Source organism: Myotis lucifugus, unplaced genomic scaffold (assembly GCF_000147115.1).
Source record: "Myotis lucifugus unplaced genomic scaffold, Myoluc2.0 scaffold_57, whole genome shotgun sequence".
In the NCBI taxonomy this organism is placed as follows: domain Eukaryota; kingdom Metazoa; phylum Chordata; class Mammalia; order Chiroptera; family Vespertilionidae; genus Myotis; species Myotis lucifugus.
The window spans coordinates 871,728-897,315 of record NW_005871105.1 but is presented as its reverse complement, the minus strand read 5'-3'; the positions used below and the strand labels follow the sequence as shown (position 1 = coordinate 897,315).

The 25,588-nt window shown below is 37.1% G+C and overlaps 2 protein-coding genes across 3 annotated transcripts in view; one reads left to right on the top strand and one right to left on the bottom strand.

Moving 5' to 3' along the window:
• Positions 1-25,588, bottom strand: part of NT5DC1 (5'-nucleotidase domain containing 1) — a 99,673-nt gene that overhangs the window by 53,820 nt on the left and 20,265 nt on the right. The window lies entirely within an intron of this gene.
• The window catches only part of COL10A1 (collagen type X alpha 1 chain), a 33,348-nt gene that overhangs the window by 1,989 nt on the left and 5,771 nt on the right, over positions 1-25,588 (top strand). The window contains exon 1 of one of the 2 annotated variants that reach the window (XM_014456225.2): positions 25,080-25,265. The exons of the other annotated variant lie outside the window; for it this stretch is intronic. The gene's annotated coding sequence lies outside the window, so the exon portion shown is untranslated. Of the gene's footprint in view, positions 1-25,079; positions 25,266-25,588 lie in introns of those variants that run through there. 2 annotated transcript variants of the gene reach the window in all.

Here is a 25,588-nt window from a genome sequence, read left to right as displayed (position 1 = left end):
AAGATGCAGCAACCCTGCTTTCCAGGGAGTCGGCTCCTCCATGGACTAGGGGCCAGGGGCATAAACTACCTGGGAAGAACATGATGGATTGTGTCCAGAGTGGTGGTGTGATGACAGTGGGTGGGGGTGGGGAAAGGACTTGAAGCACAAAGTTATTGTCATCTAATCTCTATTATCTTCACATCCACATGGAGCTTTGATAAACTTTTCAAATGTTCTCATTCAAGATATACTGAATTTTAACAGCAAATGTTATAAAAGTGTCATAAGAATATCCCTAGTGTCATCCACCTGACTTCTCCCTCCTTTTCTACTTTATCTGTTAAGGCAACTCTAAATTACCACCGCCTCCAGGCAGATTCCTTACGCCCTCCTCCTCCTTTCCCAATGGGGAAATATTAACCTCCCCTCCCTTACTTTATCCATGTCTTCTTCATGGCACATTTCTCTCTACTCTGTACTATACATAGCATGGTAATCCTTAACACACTATAATAAGCCAATTTTAATACTTTGGGATTGAAAAGCAGAGACCACCTGTTTCTTTTCAAACCTTAAAAATCAAAGCTCATTAATTTTGTCAGAAAATTGGAAGGACACGGTCTGAGGCGAACACTACAGAAAGTAAATGTTACACGAAAAAAACAAGAGTCAAATGGAAAATATGATTCTTTATTTTACTTATTCCTCCCCAAAATGAAGGATGATCAGGAACAAATGGCCACTAATATTGTTTTTTTTTTCCTTCAAAGTAAAGAAATATTATCAACCTTAACATAACCTCAAGGTTTTTATGCAAAGGCATATAAGAGTACATGGGCCACTATCACGACATTTCATACAGGAGGTAGTGTATTACTGAACTTGATTTAAGTCAATGTAACTTTTTTCTAACTTATTCCCAATCCTTAATGCCTTTAGGTAGCTGCTTATATTGGCTTCTTGTATCTTCTTCCAGTGTTTTTTGTTTGTAAATATTTCTTATCTACCCTAATTCCTGTTTATACAGAAGATAGCATAAAATGTATACAGCTCTGTATCTTGCTTTTTAAAATTTTATTTGCACTGTTCCTATTTTATTTTTTTTAATAATTTATTGTCTAAAGTTTTACATATGTCTCCTTTTTCCCCCTTAACCCCCTCCCCCCATACCCACCCCAGGCAAGCCCCCACCGCCCTAGTGTCTGTGTCCATTGGTTATGATAATATGCATGCATACAAGTCCTTTGGTTGCTCTCTAACCACCCTGCCCTGCCATTTGTCTCTGGATCTATTTTTGTTCATCAAATTATGTTGATCATTATATCCCACATATGAGTGAGATCATGTGATATTTATCTTTCTCCGACTGGCTTATTTCGCTTAGCATAATGCTCTCCAGTTCCATCCATACTGTTGCAAATGGTAAAAGTTCCTTCTTTTTTATAGCGGTGTAGTATTCCACTGTGTAGATGTACCACAGTTTTTTTAATCCACTCATCTGCTGATGTGCACTTAGCTTGTTTTTAAATCTTAGCTATTGTAAATTGTGCTGCTATGAACATAGGGGTGCATATATCCTTTCTGATTGGTGTTTCTGGTTTCTTGGAATATAGTCCTAGAAGTATCCTGCTTTTACAAAAATCTTCTCCCTCCTTTACTCCCTCCTTCCCTTCATTCTCTCTATTTTAAAGAGAAGCATATTATTTATTTGTGTGGATACACTGTAGCTTATTCAACCAGCCCTTTTTACATGAACAAATGCCTTGCTTAGAATCTTTTCCTTTTATAACTTCTGTTGTAATGGATACCCTCTCATTAATGTGTCCTTTCACTGATGGGTAGAATACTGATAGGTAAATATATTTGCAATTTTTGATCGATTCAAAGACATTTTAAACTGTTCACTTTAGCTTTGTAAAGGACATGTTCAAATTTCTCAAACTAGATTTAATGTATTATATTATTTAGTTTCAAAATATGGTCTTGGGCAAATTTTGATTTATAATGGTCCTTTAGGTGATCTAGTAAGAGGCATTGACTTTCAGAAGAAGTGCTTGTGCTGATGAGTGACAAGAACCTACAATAAAAACCAATACTATAAAGTGCTAACTAAATTATTCCCAATAAGAAAGATTGTTATTTTTCTCAGATTATCCCAGATCTTTGAAGCAATTTGAAGAAGTTAGTAAGCTACAGCCATGTTAAATATTTGTAATCCTAAATAATTCAAATGGAGAAATATTTCAATGCAATATTTATTCAGATGGCCACATATAAAGTCTATAAACTTCCTGTCAAAATGAAGTTCTAGTCGAACAGCCTCAATTCAAATCAGCACAGGGAGTAAAAACAAAACAGATAAAAAACCATGTGGTTGTAATTTTTTTAATTCTCAATGATGCTTTCTATTTTTATCTCATAAGGAAATATTGTATTTTCTCCAAAACAATTCATTCTTTTTCCTCATGTACAAGACATTAGTGATAAGTCAAAAAACATAGTAACATGTCTCTGCTAAGAAGCACCTCCTAGTTGTTAATCTTGAGGCATAAATAGTCAAACATTGCTTTATTTTATCTGATGAGTGAAATAAAACAGAGCAAATAAGAAATTGTTTAATTCCACCATTAAAAGCAGCCAAATATTTCTCTCAGAGGACCTCTTCCTTTCCTAATTAAAGTAACCTGTAAGTTTACCAAATAAACACCATGAACACTTTCAAACCGTTATATTACCTCACTGTCCTCGCATTAAAAAACACACTCACACAAAACAAATACAGATTTTTTTAAAAAAAGCAAATATAAAATTTTGTGTATTTTTAAAAAATCAACATTTTGCTGGAAGGCTTAAAATAAGGTTGACATAAAAATTCCAAAACATGGGTAAGATCACCCGTAGCAAGGAGTACATGTCTGGGTGAATCTGTTGTCAGAGTTCAGAAAAGTAAACAAGTAATGATGTGTTTATTTCTGAATTGATCAAAAAAGCATGCCTCCCCGAGAGGAAACTGGATTAGCGTGGGCGGTAGTAGGATATTGGAATGGAAAGAGATCAAGACCCCGGGGACAAGCAACTTTTAATTTAGCCCCAAACATCCCTTCAGATGTTTTGCTGTTTTCTTAAAATATTAAATTTACCAATTATGTTTAAATTTCACATATTTTAAATGCTAGCATTACCACTAAGTAACCAAAAATGAACTCGCTCAAGGCAGAAAAGTACATACAAACAAATGTTTATCTGAGACCCATGATTTAACATCTTTTTGGTCAATCACTTCAACTAGCACATAACCAAAAGAAGCCTAGAGATATGCCCTGGAGACATTATTGTACATCCTAGTTTAAAGGACGCTCCTGCATTTTCCGAGAGCAACACAGACACCTTTACACTGAAATGGCATTCACTAAGACCTATTGTTACCCTGAAAGTTACTTTGCCACACTGCATTTCTGTGCATGGATCCCCCACAAAATCCTACAGACAAGGCAAACAATCCCATCCAGGTCAAACCTTTGCTCACCAAACTCAACCGCCCTCATATGGCAGGAACTATTCAGTTCATTGCAATGTAAGAAACGAAAATGACTAAAACAATAAAAAAGTCATTAAGTTGAACTACATGAAACTGCTGATATTTGACTGTTTTTGATAAATGAAAGTGGCAAGTTCATGTGGTTCAACTTTATATATTCCTGAAGCTTGACCAAAAATAGAGGCATTCATGACCAAGAGTTGCGTCAAGGAGATTTAAAAACTGGAGCAAAATGGTTTACAACTTAAAATCTAAATGACAAAATAGAGTACTGACTTTTTATTTCATTTTGAACTCTAACTGCACAGAGATTCTACAAAACTGTATTGAAAGATAAAGTGAATGTACTCATCTGACACAGATACCGGTTTCCTAACAGAGCTAAATTCACCCTCATGGTATCTGTGAAACTTTAGAGCTGATGTTTGTGGATATTCTATGCAAGAATATAATTTTAAAATATACTGACCTTTCATATGTCTTATAAAAATGTAACATATCTTATAAATCAAAGCAAAAAACATACATGGCTATAATTCTTACAACTTTTTCAGAAATAATTCTTAATCCAATTAACGTGACTATTCAAATATTAAATTATTTATGTGTGGGTATATATGTGTGCACATATATGTGCAAATACATATATTTAAATATCAGACACATTTTGTTAAATGCCACATATTAGGCTGCTTTGAATGATTAAGATTTTACTTCTTTTCCAAAAGCAATGTAATTCAGCCATCTAGTGGTAAAGTATAAAGCCATCATTTCTCTGTATTTTACTATACTATAAAAATAAGACTAGCAGCATGGAGGGGTGTTAAAGGTTGTTTAAATTTACGGTTTCTTTTTTCTGGTGAGCTCACAGAGCTTAATCAAGAACCCAGAAGCATTTTCTTAGTGGACCTTTAAAAAGTCATGTAAATATTAACATGGCTAATCATTTTTAAAGTTATTTTTATTATACTTTAATGAGCCATATAATTATAAAACATTCTACCCAAAATTCTATTATCTTAACAAATAAGTAAATTTGGCCCTAAACTTGCCAACACATGTCTTAGGCCTATAGAAGACACAGTCTAGTGGGAAGGGTATATACATACATGTAAGTCACAGAAAAAACCGTAGTAAGTACTATCATAAGGCAGTGTGGGAGCAGAGACAGAGGAATGCTTAAACCTGATGACAGTTTCCCGGAGATGTTACTTAAGCTAAATTTTGGAGGATAAAATTCACCAAATGGGCAGGGGGTACGAAAACACTGATCAACGTGTATTAAGACAAAGGAAAAAGGACAAGGCACGTTAAGAGAATGTCAAGTAATTTGCCATGGTTACAACAGTTTACATGTGAAGATGGGGAGAAACAGCTGGAGATGGGGTCGGAAATCTGAGTATAGTGTTTACAAAAAGCTGTGACATTAGCCTTCTCTGTGCTCTGTGTTCTCTCCCATGTCTTCAATGTCCATCTATAGGTGGTTCCTTCCAAGTCTATTACCTCCATACCAGATCTCTTTGAAACTCATACAAAGTCAAACAAATAATTGAAATCCAACAGATACTTCCAACTTTACATGCTCAAAAATACAAGCATCATCTTTGAAAGATCTGCTCATTTTTTTCTACCCGAAGTCTTAATGAATGGAGCCACAAACCTTCAAATGACCAAGCTTAAGACCTTCCTTCTCTCCCACTCCCCCAATCAAATGGAATAGAAGATTCTATAGATTCTACCTCCTTACTATATTTTGTAAACACTTAGCTTCTCTATCCCGAGACTCCTGAGTTTACTTCCATGTCATCTTTTATCAGGACAATTACAACCGTCTACTGATTCCTAGCTCCCTGTATCTAGTAATTTCCAACAGGTGTTGAAAATATGGGTCAGGAGAAGAGACAAGAGATCTTAGGTTGAAACCAGATAAGGGAGAAATGAGCATGCAAATAAATGGGGAATGAGTGTGACCATCCAGGTAGCCTCTGCAGTACAAAGAAGAGGACCAAACTTAGGACCTTTCGGAGTCCCAACATTCATGGGGTGAGCAAAGTAAAAGAAAAAAAATCAAGGAATAAGATAAGAAAGTCAGAGTTGATAAGGAGATGAGGGAGAGAGGTAGTAAGCTAGCCAAGAGAGGGGTAAGTTTTGAGAAAAGTGATTTATGAAGTTAGATATTTAGAAGAATGATAATGTGACTACTGATAATACATCATTGGATCTAGCAAGTTGGAGTTTCTGGTTGACCTTATTAATAATGGTTGCCAAGAATTGCATTAGAGTTCTAAAAGGAAACAGAATAATGTGGAGCAATTATCCAAGAAATATGGCTGTGAAGTGAGAGAGGAAAAAAGAAGAGAAGGAAATATAGGGCTGTAGGAAGGTTTCTCTTTATAGCATTCAAAATCTTGAATATTTAAGGGGTTTATATAAGGACTAGAGGCCCTGTGCACAGATTCGTGCACAGGTGGGGTCCCTCGGCCTGGCCTATGGGGATTGGGCTGAAACCGGCTCTCCCAACATCCCCCAAGGGGTCCCAGATGTGAGAGGGCGGTTCTCAGGAGATGCACCCCGGAGTCAGTCTCCCTCCTCTCTGGTTCCAGGTGCGTCACCCAAGAACCGCAGTTGCCAAGTCCTCGCACCTCAGCAGCTCCTGCATTGAGCATCTGCACCCTGGTGGTCAGTGTGTGTCATAGCTACCGGTTGGATGGTCGGACTGTTGGACCGTCGCTTAGGCTTTTATATATATAGATTGGTGAAGACAGGATGGAGAATAAATGTCAGAATAGAAGTTCCATGTGAGATAGAGGGTGATGAATCCAGCATATAGCACTTGGACTGTCTTAGAGAAAGAGCAAGGCACCCCAATTTCTGACATGGTAGTATGGATAATCACAATCGTAGATGAAATTAAAGGTAGAGGAGCAATTGAAAACACTGTTATTCAATGTTTTATGTTTGAAACAAAAGGAAAAGGAAGCTATCTCATGGTGAAGAAACAGAAGCTAAGATGAAAGAGATGGAAATATTAATAAATGCAGTTGACTAGTCAACTGCTGTGTGCTACTTTAAGGCGTTAACACTCTAATCACTAACAGATGAAAAAGAATCAAATAGTTCCTGTATTTTCCAATCATGTATTCTCATTTCAAATTCTGAATCTTCAAACTAGTTTAACATTTGCCATTTCAGAAGTCAACTGCACTGCAAGTATAATGAAAATGAACACAGTGCTTCCTTGTAGAGTAGACTATGAAATACCAACCTCACAAACTCCATCTCCTCCAAAATTTCCATTTCTCTTTCTCCTTTGTAAGGAATGGTGTACGAGAATCAACTAGGACACTGTAATCCTAACTCTTAGTCAAAGAAGTAGCTTAGTAAAATAAAATAGGTGTTTTTAATAAAGTTGGCATCAATTATTCCCCAAAGAACATGTCCTTCTAAAGCTTTAGAAGCCAAAGTAAACACCTTGGTGCTCCAGACACAAAAGGATATCTGATGAGACAAAATTATCAGTTTATAAATATCTCAATAATCAAGAAAAGAGCTGTTGTTATTTACAGGCTATAGTGAAATATTTTGTTGCTGCTTTTTTAAATTTAAAGTTTTATTTAAAGCCGGTATTTATTATAGAAATGCTAGAATGGACAGACTTTCTTCCCATTATTAATGGGAAGTAGGAATAAAAAAGTAATGGTTTTTAACACACTATCTATATGCCTAACCCTATATTTAACAACCCAACATCACATTTCTCAATGTGCAGTTATCGTGATAACTTTGTGAATTTAAAAAGCATACCAAGAGACCACATAAAATTATTTAAATTTAATAGCACCATATTAGCAAACAAATAAAAAACAGCATGCAAATGCTCTATTATTTCAAGTGAATAAATATATGAATAAATGGAATAAATTTTGCTCTACAAATGCCTTTTAATAACATGGTAATTTACAGGCTGTAAACCAAAAACAATATAAGTTAAAAACATTTATTTTTTCTTTGTGTTGTTAGCCAAGAAAAATATGTACAGTAACAATGCACTTGTATATATGAATGGGATTTAAGATATGACCAATACACTCATTGGAAGGCACACCATTCTGACATGAGGGTCCTTAACAATGTGGGCAGAGAGGGGGAGAGGAGAGTGATGGTTCAGGCATTGACAGTGTGAAGGTGGGCATGACAACTGTACAGAAGCAAAATAAAGGGCTAAACAGGTGTTACAAATTGCAATTAGGAGCTGCGAATTCTAATCCCTGAACAAATTCAGAAAGGTATGTAAATTCAGAGATGTCTAGATTTCAATCCAGAAAAGATAACATTTTTAAGTGTCATAAAATGTTGTAAAATGTCATCTTATTCACTAATTTATCAAAGTCATATAATCTGAAATTGTTTATAAAACTAAAATGCCAATAGAATGTAGTATTTAAATATGAACTGTATACATTATATATAGTTTTAAGTGATATACCCACCCAAACTAATCACCTTTGAAGTTTATTGTATATATGTGTAAAACTCCAAGACTCTCCAGCTTCCCCAAATTCAGATATTATATTAAATGACAAGAATATATGACAGACAGCAACAACAGCAAGCAACATCAAGTAAAAACAAGTTTACCAAATATTGCCAGATTAATGCCCCAATCTCTAAAAATTAGCAAAGTGTTTAAATATTAGTTTTATCTAGCTACCTCACTCCATCTACACTACATGATTTCAGTCCAAAACACCATTTTTTAAAACTGATCTCCTAGTGGCCACTAATTTCCCCAAAGTTCTGCACATTGCAGCCAGAGTAATCATTTAAAAACACACATCTAATTAGGTCACTCGTCTATAAATATCCTTTAATCCTGACCAGGGACTACAAAAGTATACGATCTAGCCTCTAAGTCTCATCTTTCATGGCCCACAAATCTTTTTTCAGGTCTTCATCAATATTTTGGGGTACTCCTCAAAGAGAGCTAGCTATCTTAGGGAATAAAGATCAAATACTCTACCAACACATTCAACTGTACCTACCTGTGAGGGGGCACACTGGACTTTAGATAAAAAGCCAAGAGTCTTAATCTGATTCTGTGTTAATTGGATTTCTTTTCAATTTCCTCATCTCTAAAGAAAAGATATTGGCAAAAAAGATCTCTGAGACACTTCAAGCTCTCTGATTCTATAATTCTTTCACAACTTATTTTACGTGGAAACTGCAGATTCAATGGTTCTACCCCATTCTCTACACTGATTTGTTGTACCAACATTAAGTCCAACTATTTCCTTTTCAATTTAGTGTCTGCACTAGGCATTGGGGCACTTTTGGAAAATCACTATTTCTCCAATTTCAAGTTAGCTACCCTTTTTGACAGCTGCCCTTTGGTTCACCTTTGTTGAAAGCAACAGTGCTATATACTTCCCCATTCAAATACCACTGTGTGGAAAGCTCCATCTCAGACTCAACTTATTTATCCTCCTAGAGTAACATTTGAAGAGGTCAGTGTTCTGTTAATACTGGCAAGAAAAGAATGTAAAAGATTATAATCCTAAAACTGCAGAGTCAGTCTAGCAAAGAAACACGCCGTCTATTCAATTTCCTGTCATACACAGTGGGAAGAAGCTTAAGTCAGTACTAGTATATAGAAATAGCTTATTCTGCTCTGAAAATTCACACTTAAGAAAACAGTTACTTAAGCTCTTAATTATAAAATAGTTCTTAAGTTAACATTTAGAACTCACTGAGTAATTTAAATTGTGTTAAAATTGCTAATAATATCACCTACACCTTCAAATTCTGAACCAAGTGTGTAATTAACCCAAAATGTCCTGCCAGACAAAATATATTTTGAGAATTTTGTTGGTTTACTGTCCACCTGTGTTTATCCATGGATTATGTACCTGTCTTGTAATAAAGAAAGAAAAATTGAAGAAACACATGAATTAGGCTAAAAACCCAAGCATCTAGGAAAGTTTGAGCAGCATCATCAATTTCCATGCCTTAAATTTTTAATATGTTCTAGTGATAAAAATAAAGGATTGGCTCCTTAGTAAACTGTAACCTATAAATCAGTGCTATGTAATACCCTATTACTGAAAATATCCCTTTGGCGGGACCCTGACTTTCCCTGCCATGCTTTCATTTTGATTTACTTATAGAAATGACTGCCTATAAAGTTAACCACTCAAGATGTTAAAAAATAAATCAGTCCACTTAAGTATATATTAATACTAAACATTATTTTGCTCATTTATTTATTTCCTATTGAGAAAAACAAAAAGAATTCTCAAATTTTAGTTAATGATTTTGTTATATAAACCTTCCAACTTTCAGCCATGTCTTCCTTAACAAAATAAACTCTGCTACCATCATCGACACTTCTACTAGTTTACATGTCTATAGTTTGTGAGTACAATGCAAATGACATTCACAATGATAGTCTAGTCCCAAGGAATGCAAGATTCAGGATTATTAAGTAAAAAAATGTTAACTAAACTTTAGGATGACAGTTGTTCACCACTGTGTTTCAATGTTTGGAAGAGCAGATCGTCTTTGGAGGGCATGCATGGTAAACTGCAAAGAAAACAAATGCTACATTCTCTTCTCTTGCTTTTTGCCTTTTTATATGATGTATTTTGGAATAGATTATATCTGTATATGTTGCAGCACTCAAAGGGTAAAGACTAGCATACAATGAAAAGTCAGTCTCCTTCCCAACCCACCCCTCACCCACCCAATTCCTCTCCCAAAAGGCAACCTACTTACTAGTTTCCTACTATCCTATCTAATAATAGACAAACATGGTAATTAACCATACCTCCGCTACGCTTCCCATTGGCTAATCAGCAGGATATGCAAATTAACTGCCAACAAAGATGGCGGCCGGCAGCCAGGCAGCTGAAGAGAACATGAGGCTTCTTGCTCCAGTGATGGAGGAAGCCAAGGTTCCCCGCCTGCCGCAGCCCAGCTCTGAGCTCTGGAAGCAACAATGTTGCAATTATAGAAACTAAACAAACCCCAGATACCTGCTTTCAGCCAGCCGGCCTCAGAGCTGGAGCTGCAACAAAGTTTCAATTACAGAAGGTAAATAAATCCCAGAATTGAAAAAAGAAAAAAAGGAGAGACTGGGAGCTTCAGTTGCAGGCTTGGGCCGCCTGAAAACAGCCCTCAGCCCCTCATCCAGGCTGGCCAGGCACCCCAGTGGGGACCCCCACCCTGAAGGGGGTGTGTCCAGCCTGAAAACAGCCCTCAGCCCCTCATCCAGGCTGGCCAGGCACCCCAGAGGGGACCCCCACCCTGAAGGGGGTGTGTCCAGCCTGAAAACAGCCCTCAGCCCCTCATCCAGGCTGGCCAGGCACACCAGTGGGGACCCCCACCCTGAAGGGGGTGCAGGCAGCCTGAAAACAGCCCTCAGCCCCTCATCCAGACTGGCCAGGCACCCCAGTGGGGACCCCCACCCTAAAGGGGGTGCAGGCAGCCTGAAAACAGCCATCAGCCCCTCATCCAGACTGGCCAGGCACCCCAGTGGGGACCCCCACCCTGATCCGGGACACCATTCAGGGCAAACCAGCTGGCCCCCACCCGTGCACCAGGCCTCTATCCTATATAGTAAAAGGGTAATCTGCAAACTGACCCTAACAGCAGAAAGACTGGGAATGACTGGTCACTATGACACACACTGACCACCAGGGGGCAGACGCTCAATGCAGGAGCTGCCCTCTGGTGGTCAGTGTGCTCCCACATGGGGGAGCTCTGCTCAGCCACAAGCCAGGCTGATGGCTGCCAGTACAGCAGTGGTGGTGGGAGCCTCTCCTGCCTCCTCAGCAGCGCTAAGGATGTCCGACTGCAGCTTAGGTCTGTTCCCCGCTGGCAAGTGGACATCCCCCGAGGGCTGCCAGGCTGCCAGAGGGATGTCTGATTGCCATCTTAGGCCCAATCCCCCGGGGGAGCAGGCCTCAGCCAGCAGGTGGTCATCCCCCAAGGGGTCCCAGACTGAGAGAGGGCACAGGCCGGGCTGAGGGACAGCCCCCCCTTTCCGAGTGCACAAATTTTTGTGCATCAGGCCTCTAGTCTATATAATAAAAGCCTAAGTGACTATTACGGCAGAACGACCAGGATGACCAGTTGCTATGATGCCACTGACCACCAGGGGGCAAACGCTCAATGCAGGAGCTGCCCCCTGGTGGTCAGTGTGCTCCCACTGGGGGAGCGCCACTCAGCCAGAAGCCAGGCTAACGGCTGGCAAGCACAGCAGCGGTGGCGGGAGCCTCTCCCGCCTCTCCTGCAGGAGGGCTGTAAGGAGTAAGCCGGCAGGCAGACATCCCCCGAGGGGTTCCAGACTGCAAAAGGGTGCAGATCAGGCTGAGGGACACCCGCCCCTCCAGTGCACAAATTTCATGCACCGGGCCTCTAATCTTACATAAACAGTATGAGATTTCCTGCTTTACATATACAATGATGTGTATTTCACACGAATGCTGTTTACCATATAACCTAGTCTATACACATTCTTTTTTCTACTAAATATATTTGGAGGTCTTTCCATATCAGTCTAAAACAAGGTGCCTCCAACTTTTTAATCATTCCTTAATGTTCCATTGTACATATGTATGAAAATGTGCCTAGTCCTTATTAATGAATATTTGAGCAGTTTCCTTCTGTTGCTATTATAAACAATGGTGTAAGCAGCGGTTCTCAACCTGTGGGTCACGACCCCTTTGGCAGTCGAACGACCCTTTCACAGGGGTCGCCTAAGACCATCCTGCATATCAGATATTTACATTACGATTCATAACAGTAGCAACATTACAGTTATGGAGTAGCAACGAAAATAATTTTATGATTGGGTCACAACATGAGGAACTGTATTTAAAGGGCCAGAAGGTTAAGAACCACTGGTAGGATAATCCTGTATATACATTACCTGCACATGCAATTGTATCTAGAATAAATTCTCAAGACATAGAATTCTTGGGCAGAGGGCATGTACATTTAAAATTTTTAAAGTTTGCATTAATTTACACTTCCTGCAGCAGTTTCTATTTGCAATTTTTTATTATGAATGACTGTACATTTTGCATAAGTTTAAAGCCATTTATAATTCCTTTTCTGTTAACTGTTTATTTCCTTTGCCCATTATTCAACTGGATTATTGCTTTGTTTCTAATAATATATTTTTTAATTAAATTTAATTTTCATCACTATTTATCCCCTCTATGCCCTCTTCCACCTTTAATAATATTTTTAAATTTTTTTATTTCATTGATTTGAGGGGGGAGGGGAGAGAGAAAGAGAGATCGATCTACTTGTTGTTCCACTTATCTATGTATTCATTGGTTGATTCTTGTAGGTGCCCTGACCGGGGATCGAATCAGGACGATGCTCCAACTAACTGAAATACCAGGCCAGGGCTTGTTTTTTTGTTTTGTTTGTTTTTTTAAATATATATTTTTATTGATTTCAGAGAAGAAGGATGAGGGAGAGACAGAAACATCAATGATGAGAGAGTCATGGATCGGCTGCCTTCTGCATGCCCCTGACTGGGGACCGAGCCTGCAACCCGGGCATGTGCCCTTGATCGGAATCAAACCTGGGACCCTTCAGTCTGCAGGCCGACGCTCTAGCCACTGAGCCAAACCAGCTAGGGCCCAGGGCTTATTTTAAATAATTTTTAAAGAAACTCTTATTTATTATGACTATTAGCACCTTGTCTATTACACGAGTTGGAAATTTTCCTCCCATTCTGTCTTTAATTTTGTTTGTATTTTTTGTTATATGCAGAATGTTTTTAATGTTGTCACATTCATACATCTTTTCTTTTATGGTTTCTGGGTTTGGGATCATACTTAGAAAGGCTTTCTGACTCCAGGATTAAATATCATACTCTAGGTCAGTGGTTCTCAACCTTCTGGCCCTTTAAATACAGTTCCTCATGTTGTGACCCAATCATAAAATTATTTTCGTTGCTACTTCATAACTGTAATGTTGCTCCTGTTATGAATCGTAATGTAAATATCTGATATGCAGGATGGTCTTAGGCGACCCCTGTGAAAGGGTCGTTTGACTGCCAAAGGGGTCGTGACCCACAGGTTGAGAACTGCTGCTCTAGGTGATTCCTTTTCCCTCACATCCTGTCCCCAACTGCTGGCAGCTAGCACATTTCAAAAGAAATCCAAAAACTTTCAACAAAGTTGTGCAGAGAACAGTCAATGATATCAGTCTAAGATCTGTTTTAAGTAGTCTCATTTTGAACAGAGGTTTCATTTTCCTACCCTGCATATTTGTGGCTGGGGAATGGTGAACTAGCTCAAAGTCATCAGGCATAAATCATTGGCTCATCACTCCAGTTTACTTCCTGTTATCACACCCCATCCTCTAAACAATTACATTACTGTCGTAAAGTCTAAAAAATAGTCACCCCATAGTCTGGTGGGGATTACAAATAAACTCTATGAGTCCATTCACTAGCTTATTGGAAATCAAGGTTAATTTAAATCCATCCAAATATTTGAGTTCTATATTTAGAATCTTATATTTAAAGTAATATGGAAAACTAGGAAAAACAAGTTCAAGAAACATATTTAGCAGCTGAGTGTATATGAATGGAAGGTGGTGTTATTTATGTTTTAATGTAATAAGAATAAATGTACCTTTTCCTATATTCTGTTATAAAAAGAATTCCAATTATATAAAATCCTAGAAATCCAAGTATTCAAATACCAGTAATAAATATGCTCTGGATATCTTTATTACTATAAGAAATGAAATGACCATATAAATATATGTGAAAAACATAATGAAAAAGTCCCTAATCTCTTTTTAGTAATTTTTTAAATTGATTTTTAGAGAGAGAGGAAGGGAGAGGGGGAGAGAGAGAAACATCCATGTGAGAGTGAAACATCGATTGGCTGCTTCCTGCACGACCCTCTTCCAGGGACCCAACCCACAAGCTGGGCATATGCCCTGACTGGGAATCAAACCAGCAACCTTTAGGTTCATGGGATGATGACCACCAACCAACCGAGCCACACTGGCCAGGATGCTCCTAATTTCTTCATGTTTTTTTTCTCAGGTTGTAAAAAGGTTTAAGATATTCCTAATAGAGAAAAAATATCACAACCAAACACTACTACAAATTCAGCCATGTTGCAGTAATGACACTTAGTAATAATCTTTCTTGATTTTATTATAATAAAATAAGTTACTACAGTTAATATTTTGAGTGACTTATTTCCTAGGCTTATCCATAAAATGATCACTTACCTTAGTATACATATTTTATATACAAAAATATGTGGTACCACAAAATGTTGATTAATAGCCATAAAAAATGGCAAACTCCCATTCCTTAAATATGCCAAAAGGATAACTGTTTCTTGATGGCAGTTTTAGAGGAAAAAAATAATCTATAAGTAATAGAACAAATTCATTCCGAACAACAAAATAATTAAAATTAAAAATTGGAAAAATACAGCATTATTGTTCTAATGTTATCTATATTGGTGACAATTCCTTCAAATATTATTCATGCCAGAGGCAGATTTAATATAAGTAACATAGCAGGAATTTTTATATTACTTCTAAATATTACTCAAAATAACAAAATCTAGTCTTCAGGAATTTCATATCAAAATGTGTATGACAGAACTATACACTTTTCCAAATAAACCTGAATATCCATGTTATTATTCACCATTTTTCCCCACCATAAAACAGAGAAGAGTTACTATACATATCTGGGAGGATCTGCTTGATTTCCACATACTCAAAGTGACATGTGTGAAGAAACAAAGGCCATTAGAGCTGGGTGTGCAGAAGCCCGCATCTCCAGTCTGAAGAAGACAGTTAACAGAAATGAAAGGGAACAAGAAATGCAGTGCCAAATTATATTTTCCAAGATGGGAAGAACACTATAAATTTATTTCACTGTTTCCTTCCTGCTTACCTCTGAGCCACAGCCACAAACCTCTCGGAGTTTATTCTATCAAGATACCCATGGCGCTAAAGACACTTCTTACCACAAGCACAGAACTTAGTGTTCATCCCCCACTATAAATAAAGGCTCTCATTTTCCTATACATGTTCATTTTCAGACTCCAACATATTTCCATAAAATTATCAGAAGCAAGTCAAAAGCTCATTTAACAAATTTTAAGAGTTAAAAATGAGGTGAAGAGTAGAAGCAGCATTGATGATATATCAAATAATTAAATATAAAATATGAACTCTGAAACTAAGCAGAAGATGCTTTTAGTAGACAAATTAGGTTTTGGTTTTTATGTTATTAAAAATAAGCTTTTTAAATTTAATGCAACCTCTACTACTGTTTTCCTAAGAATTTGTGCAGGTAACAACTTTTTTAAAAGGTTTTACAAAAAGCAAAAATGGCCTTGGCCAGGTGCTCAGTTGGTTGGGTATCTCCCTGTGCATCAGAAGGTCACCAGTTCAAGTCCCAGTCAGGGCACGTGCCTGAGTTGTGGGCTCGATCCCCAGTAGAGGACGTGCAGGAGGCAGGAGATCAATGTTTCACCCTCACATTGATATTTCTCCTTTCCTCTCTCTCTAAAAAAAAAATAAAAAAAAATCAATAAAAAACTTTAAAAAATAAATAAAAAGCAAAAATGATGTCTAATAAAACATTTTGTGGTATTCTTGTCTTTAAAAATCAAATTACTAAAATTGGTCCCATAGATTCTGAAAAATAACATGGAATACCTGTGAACTATACTATTAATTTCATATTTTAGAAAGGGTACCCATTTAGCCCCCATAAGTATTTTATAAATATAAAAGTAATAAGAATAATATCCTGTCATCAATCTCATTTGTATCATGCATTACAAATCAGCTATGAAATAAAAATCTTTTGGGGAGGTTTATATCCAAGTAACTTCAAAATTTTCCTGAACAGGGGAATTCCTATATATTTTCTATCTCACATTGACAGTATTTTTCTCAGAAAATCACTTACTGAAACAATCAGGACCCTGTCCAAGGTTTTTCAGTAATGACATGCTGATCATAATCCTCACCTAGAAACAGTCTCCTGATGGAAACTCCAATAAAGAGAATGTGGTACTAGTTATTACTACATGAGAAGAAAATACATTTTACTTGAATTCAAATGCTGACTATAAACTTACATTAATGATAGATGTCGAACCTTTGCAAGTAAACTTAGAATTGCCAATTCTATAAAAAGAACGATCATCTATCTTTATTAGAGAAAGGAAAATAAAAAAGAAAAATTTGGTAAAACATTCTGCACCATCGTTCAGAGAAATGCCAGGCCTTTTTTTGAATATACAATGGTTTGGAGTCCCACTGAAAGTTGGGGAAAAAATAACATAAGTAACTTACTGGGTTTCAATGAGTTATTTTAAAAAATAGAATCTTTCTTGGCTGGATGATAGCAACATACAATGTTTAAGACACCATATATCTTCAAAACATATGAAAATCAATATGCAAAAGATGTAAGGAATATTAAAAAAATCAACAATAACAACAAAAAGACAACCCAAGAAACAATGCATAAAGATACAAAACAGGTATTTGAATACAAAAATGCATAAAGATACACACAGGCTTTCAAAAGAAGAATAAGCGCAAATGATCAATAAACATGAAAATATGCTCACCCTCATTAAATCAGAAATATACAAATAAAAATTTAATAAGGCAACATTTTACAACTACTGACTGGCAAACCTTAAAATCTAGATGATATCAAGTGGTTGTAACTTTTATGCCCTGCTGTGAAACATAAAATGACTTTAGCAAACAATTTGGCATTAGCCAGTAAAACAAAAATATGTATACTTAATACTCTACTCCTAGGTATACTCCCTAGAAAAATGATTTTGCAGGCAGTCTGGAAACATGTATAAAAATGTTTAAAGCAGCATAATTTTTAATAGCAAACAAATAAAACTAAGCTAGATATCCATCAGCAGATAAACAAATTCTGATATGCTCCTACCATTGAAAACTATATAGCCCTGCTGTGATAAACAGCAGCCCTGGCTGGTGTGGCTCAGTTGGTTGAGCATTGTCCTGTGCACTGAAGGGTCGCACGTGAGCAGGGTGTGAACTCAATCCCCTGTGGACATGTGTGCGGGAGGCGGCTTATCGATGTTTCTCTCTCACATTGATGTTTCTTTCTCTCTCCTTCTCCCTCCCATCCTCGCTCTCTAAAAAAAAATCAATCAAAATGTATTTTAAAAAATGAATAAACAGCCACACAGATCGATATGGGTAAATCTCAAAAATAATGTTGCATCAAAAAAGCAAGTTACAGAAACACACACAATATAATTCCTTTTAAGTAAAATTTTAAAACATGCAACAGAAAGTTATTATGGAATATATATGTGCATGTTTTGAAGGGTATACTATCTATGAAGACAGAGGGAATAATAGACAAAATTCATCAGAGTTATCTATCCAGGGACACAGGTAAGTGTCTATGCAGCCAGGGAAGTACACATAGGGGCTTCAAAAAGTAGGGGTAATGTAGGCTTCCTAATCTGGGTAGCAGATACATGTATGTTCACTGTATTCATATTCTTTGCTTTTCATATAAAACAATTATATATACTATATTTTATCAAAGTATTTCCAACTGTAATTATTGAAAAAGGGGTCCTCGTTCTTGAAAAGCAATGATGCAAGGCAGAAAAGGGAACTAGGCATGAAGTGGCCAGAAGAGCAAAGGTGTACGTTAACATTTCAGCCACAGTTTATAAGGGATGGAACACAAATTGATTGATTTAAGTAACAATTGGAGGAGATTAAACAAAAGAGGAATACCAGATAGTGTGCTCTTGTGGAAAATGCCATTGGATCTTTAAATCTGACTTTCAAACTCTCCGCTCAGCCAACTACTGGCTTATTGAACCTATGCAATTTCTTAACCTCTTGGGCTTCAGTTCAGTTCCCTTACATACAAAGAAAGAATGATAATATCTACCACAAAAGGTTCTTGTGGATCAAATGAGAAAAGCAAAGTCCCTGACACACAGAAGATGTTCAATAAATGCAAGTCCAATTTGAAGACGTTAAATTAGATCAAATTAGAGTGATTATCAAAGAATGCTATTGAAGAAATGACCCACAGAAGACTCAACCGCCTTACAAAGACAGAACACTTTTATACAAATGGCCCTCACCTCAATGAAATTAAAAAGCAATTATAAACTAACATTTACCAATGCGAGAAATCAAGCTTAATGAAAAAAACCCAAAATCAGTACTAGAGACAAAAATGGGAAATATCTAAATATCTATTCTAATTCTTTGGACATCATAGTTGTAGTCATTTTTAACTCATGCTAAATATAAAATACTATATAAATATGAAGATCCAGAAATGAAATTCTAAATGCATCTTATTAATGTAAATTAGCGCAGCTCTTTGCAAAATCAAGCATAGATTCTAATACCACTCCATCAGCTCCACTCAGAAATTTAGCCTAAATACTAAACACAAATAATGAAACTGCTATGAACTCACCAGAGGATATGCTTATTGATTTTAAAGAAAGGGGAAGGCAGGAGAGAGGAGGGGAGGAAGAGAAAGAGAGGGCGGGGGGTGGGACGTGGGGAGGGAGATATCAATGCGAAAAAGAACTTTGAATGGCCGCCTTCCATACGTGCTCCAACTCCAGATCAAACCTGTAACCTAGGCATGTGCTCTGACTGGGAATCGAACCCAAAACCTTTCAGTATAGGGGACGATGCTCCAATCAATCAAGCCACACTGGCCAGGGCAATATTTGAGTTCTTTATGTTCTTTGACAATTCAAAAATGAGTTATCTATTTGAAAGGCAGGAGTAAACTAAAGATAGGAATTAGATGAATCTTTAGCTCAAAGTTGAGTTATTTTCAACATATTAAATCTAAAGAAACATTAGCATTGAAAGAAGTGGGTCAAAGGTTACCTAGGATATAAGAGAGATCAAATTATAAATCAATTCATAAAAAGCTTGCTATCTTTTTTAAAAAACCATAAAACTCTACGAAGTTGAGAATCCCACATTAAGGTTTCCCCATTTAGGGGATCAAAGGCTAAGGAGACTATGACCGAGCATTACTTAAACTGAAAACTCGGGGATGACTTAATTGTCAATATGAGCAAGTTCACAGCTGCACAGGCATCAGTCTTGAAGGGGACTTTCTTGGGACCTGTGTTACCACCTGCAAGAACTGTGCTTTGCACCCTGTAGGTACTTCGCACCTCACAGGTTCTGAAGCATGGCATTAAACAGGGGGCAAGAGATTCAAGTAAATAAAGTGTCACCCTGTGACTCCCCAATTAACACTTTAATTCTCCTTCCATTTTAGCAGAGACTGAATGTGAAGACCAAACTTGTAAACGGAGTAGGAATGTGTCTAAATGGCCTAGAACCTATTGGGGGGCCAAGATCCTTGAAGATTTTAGGCCAAGGCGCTAAGCAGCTCTGTAGTTATAACTGGGCAAGTTACTATGGACAGACAATGATGTCATTAAGCACTTGGGGCACAAAACCATGAATTCTTTAAGTCACGTAGCAGTTTCTGTATCGTAGAAAATAGAATATAAAGCCCTTGTTCAAACTTCTTAAATGACTCTCAGTTTTTCTTGACCTTGCCTGAAGTGTCAGAGGTTTTCATAAACACCTGTTTTTTGCATGAATTTCTCCTTTCAAACCCTCAGCAGGTATCTTACCACTAAACCACATTAGCTATTTACACAAATAGATCATTTTTAGCTTCTGGGCTCTGTAATAGCACCCACGAATGTTCTTTTTCAGGAGGAATGAGGTATCGCTAGGTAGTGGAAGCTGTGGGTCTCCAAGTGTCCTAATTAAACTCCTGGGCACTGTCCCCATTTCCACTGCTAAAAGACTGAAGGATCAGAGGAACAGGAAAATCAGTATCCTGCTTGGGTAAGGAGATGAACACGTTAACTTAGTCAGTGGTGTTTTCCCTCAATGGGTTCTCTCACCAACAGCCCTTCACTTCAGAATTTAACTTGATTAAATATTAGGGAATGAGACATTCCTAACAGAAACTGGTTTCCTCATCTGAAGAATGAAATGAAGACTTAAATGACCTTTAATGTATGTTACAGCTCCAAGTCTATATGAAAACAATCATATTCTGAATCAAAATGTATGTATCTTACTGGAAAATGTTACACTTAAAAAATCCTTATAAGCAAACTAAAAAGACAAATGACCACTGGAAAAAAAATATGTGTAAACCATAATCACAGAAAAGAGGTTCATATTTCTAAGATATAGAACACTTAGGAAAAGCGGGCTAGAAATATGGTCTGAACTCTATGAAAAGATGCTCTACCACGTGCTTAGCAAGAAGAATATGTGTACCATGCATGCTTTCTTTAGCCTTTTCCCTGTGGATGGTCATCAAAATTACAACTAGACTAAGATCCCAATTTTTACCTCAAAAATGGGCAAAAATCTAACAACATATCCTATTGGGGAGGCTGTGGGTGAACAGGTGCTGTCACACTGGTGGAAATGCAAAATAATACACCGCCTATGGAGGACAACTGAATGATATATAACAAAATTACATATACATTTATCTTTAACTCATGAATCCCAGTTGTAAGAATCTTTCCCAAAGACATTCAGACAAAAAAATATATATACACACAAAATTATTCACTTTAGTAATATTTGTATTAGCAAAAGAGAGGAAACAACACAGATGACCATCAACAGGGAAAAGGCTGAAAAAAAACATGGTACACTCATACAACGGAGTACTATGCAGCTGTAAAAAGGAATGTGGACCTTCTGTACATAATGATCTCCAAGATAAAGTTACATAAAGAGAGGCAAAACTCTATATGTATAATATGACATTTATCTGAGAAATTGAGAGGGGATATGGATGAATTATATTTTAAATATATATTTATTTTTTAAATAATATGATAAGCTTTAAAATTTTTTAAAAAATGTTACTTATAGAAGGAGGTGAAATACAGGGTGAATAGGGCAGTAACTGGAGCCAGACGCCTCTGCATGCTCCCTGTTTGATAAATCTGACTTGGGAAATATGCAACGTAGGCTGGAGCTGGCTTGTACTGTTCCCTGGCCAACGTTCAGGTGTTTTGGGAGCCAGTTACCCTGATCTTGGTAGCTTGAAATTGGCTATGGTGGGAGTGCACAGGCATGCACTGTAACTATTCTCTCTACCTCTATATAAGACAAAATTTCTATAATAAAGTTAGAAACCGTATGAACAAAAACAACAGAATTATGTAGCTAATTCTAACAAGCGGGTCCTAGAACACTGACATAAGACTAAGACATGAGAAATTAGAAATCCATGATCATCACCTAGGGAGCTTTGCAAAATATAGTCTCTGAACCACCACTGTCTTAATAAACCGCAAAGACTGAGAGAATTCTGTCATATTCCTCAGGACTGTGCAAGTGGTGAAAAGATTGAGAACCACTGTTTCAACACTATTAAGGGCTGTTCATTATTCATCTAGTTTTTATCTCCATACCTGACACTAAGTGGTACTCAAGTAGTATTTGGTGAATTAATGAATGACCCTGGGAAATGAAAATAAATAGGCAAACTTAATGGAGCTAAATGATTGATGGGCAAAAGACATTATATTTGATAATCACCTGGTCGGGTGAGTCAGTAGGTTGTAGTTCTGTCACATACATCAAAAGGTTGCAGGCTCTGTCCCCGATAGGGGCACGTATGGGAGGCAAGTGATCGAAGTTTTTTTTTCTCTCTATTCCTCTCTTTCTAAAAATCAAAAAACATATCCTCGGGTGAGGAATTAAAAATTTTTTTTTAATCACTTAGGTTACTGAGTTTAAAGAGTAGGCTCTCTGTTTTAAGTGGAATGGCTTTTTGTCATAAAGCCACAGACCAGTCACTTCAAACAACTACAAGTAAACTCCCAGAATAAAAATAGTTTTAAATACACAATTGGGTGGGGTGTGGCTAGCAAATATTCTGATTCTACAATCTGTTTGGACAAGACATTGCTTCTTATGTGACTAACAAAGCAAACAGTAGTCCGATTCCCTGTGCTGAAATTAATACACTATTTGCAAAAAGGGTTGAACGTCGCAGGCTTGTTCAATAAAGACACCACATTTCCCAAAGCTAAAGGGGAATACAGAATGACAAATACCCACATATATTCACATATCCCACAAGAAGGTGTATGACGACCTGGTATGGATTTTGTCTCCCACAAGTACTTAATGAAGCCAAGCCCACTACCTGATTATGGGAAAGAGAATTAATACCTTGAATTCTAATATTCTAATTTTAAAGCTGGGAGGAGCTTAAAAACCTAGTCCAACCCTTTCATTGTGTCGATGAACAAGCACCTACAAGAGGTTAAGGTGAAAAGCTCTAAAAGTAGTTACAGTAGCCACAGATGAACAAAGAGTCTATGCAGGTGCACAATGCTAGGTATGGAGAGCTGCGAATAAATCTCAACTTTCGCATGAATGGCATCTAAAGGGTATCAATCTCAATCATAAGCAAATAAGTGTGTGTAAAACCACATGTACACACAAAAATACTAGAACTGTACTTCCAATAACTCCTTTCAAACAAATTCTTCAGCCTAACATTCAAGAACATCCACAATGTTACCCGAATGACTTTTCCAAAATCTTGTCCAAATGAACCATAAGCAGATAGAAGGCGGCCACTTTCTCTCACTTACCTTTTGTGGTCCCTTACAGACATAGTGCAGTACATGTAATCATTACAAAAGCTACTCCATAGAAAATTTCCAAATGATGAAAGATTAAAAAAAAAACCTTTTCAATTCTTCTGTTAATCTGAACTGATATAAAGTCACGTTTCGTGTGTATCAATGAGTATTATTCAAACATCCTATATAATAAAAGGCTAATATGCAAATCAACCAAATGGCAGAATGACCGGTCGCTATGACATGCACTGACCACCAGGGGAGGACCACTCAGCCAGAAGCCAGGCTCACAGCTGGTAAGCACAGTAGAGGTGGCGGGAGCCTTTCTCTCCTCCACGGCAGTGCTAAGGATGTCCAACAGCTGTCAGTTGGACATCCCCCGAGGGCTCCTGGACTGCACAAGGGCACAGGCCGGGCTGAGGGACACCCCACTCCCAAGTGCACTAATTTCATGCACTGGGCCTCTAGTATAGGATAATGTAGATGTTTAAAAAATATGGTAACCAGTAAAAGGTTTAAAAGTGAGAGTTAGGAGGAAGGGAGGCAGTTAGATGAGTTACCATTTACCTTTCTACAAGGTGCTAATCAGGCTTTGTTTAAAAGACAGAAAATTGTATGCAGGGGAGGAGGAAAGGAAAGGAAAGGAAAGGACAAAGAACAAACTTTTATTCTGTTCACTGGGCAGACATTCAATTATTTCCATTGCTGGTCAATCCTGAATCCATATCACTCTACTTCTAAGGAGATTTTTAAAAAGATGTATCTACGCCTATGTATGAAATACTCCTTTCGTCTATTTCATCTTCACCTGTTAGCCCCAAAATCATGCAATTAAATAAGATACAAAAATTAGTCTTTCAACTTTCTATCTTTATTAGTTTCTTCAGGATTCCTCAAACCTATTTTAAGAGTCTCCTACTTGTTGAAGAGAATACTAACTACACTGAAAATTACAATGATAACATTTAGTGTTATCTTTAGGAGAAAATGTTTTCTAATTGGGCTGATTCAAGATTCCTGATGGAAATTCCGATATTTTTAAAATGCTGGAAGCAAAGTTTAAAGAATGTATTTTCTTTTAAAGTGAACAGAGCAACATCATTTAAATAGACATAATATGACAATATCAAGTTAAGGTTTTTTTGTAATCTCTACTGCAACTCTAAAGTGAAATCCAAAAGTAAGCAATAAAACCTGAAGTCATTTACTGAACATAGTGCTGTGAATAAACTAAAACCTTCAAGATAATTATATTGCTAACTCTACCATCAAATTCATGGATATCTTGCTCTGTCTGAAAAATTTAAAATAGTTAACATGTAAAACTTGAAATATTCATTTGCTATCATATTTAAAATTTCTCTTAATAACTTCTGAGGAGTTACACTAAAATCCTAAAATACAAAACAGCCTACCTACATTTTCACCACTATGTTACTCCAAGGCTAAAAATAAGTCAGAATTGGGGTAAGCTATTTTCATAAAAATTTAGGAACATTAATGGACACATTGATGGCTTTATGTAATAATTGAAGAATTTAGATGCTGTTTAAATCCACACTCCCCTCCAAAAAAGACTTCTTCCCTTTATATACTACCAAACATTTTCAACCAAATAACACAAGAATGTGGTTTTCAAAAATATAACGGGGGCAGTATCATCCCCTCACGAACAAACCTAAACATCTGAGTAATAACTTCTAAAATAAAATCACAGAAAAAGATGGTGTACGGTTACAACTATTAATATATATTTAAGACAAAGACTTTATTTTTCAATAAGAAAACAAGGAGAAAGACAGTCCAACCTGATCTTGTATGTCTGCCCAATAGAACTTTCCACCATAATTACTTCCACTGGGGGAGGAGCTTAAGCTCAGGGTGACCTCATGTAGTAGAAGGAAACCAGTATAAATACAGCAGGACAGCTCTGCAGGGAGCATCCTCTGCATTGCTCACCTGGGAACAGGAGGGCTCAGACAGCGACCAAGAAACCATTCCGGGAACTCCCAGTGCTCACTCAGGTAAGAATATGGCTCAATGCTCACAGGTGGACTTCCGTGTCAGCTTGCTTGGAAAGAACTACTTGGGTTAATGAATTAACTACTTGGATTTTGTGATTTTAAAAAATGGCTTTCCACTAAAATGCACTCAGGAAGTTTAATTTGCTTCAGTCTCTCTAAAAGACAGTCCTAGTAAAACAGGATTTGCAAAAACTAATGCCCTAATCTGAATTTCAGTGTATTTTTAAACTATTGGATATTTTTGTCTAGGTCAAAGATCCTGAATTATTTAATACAGACATTCAATTATAGTTTCTGTTTCTTTTTTTTTTTACTTCATTTTT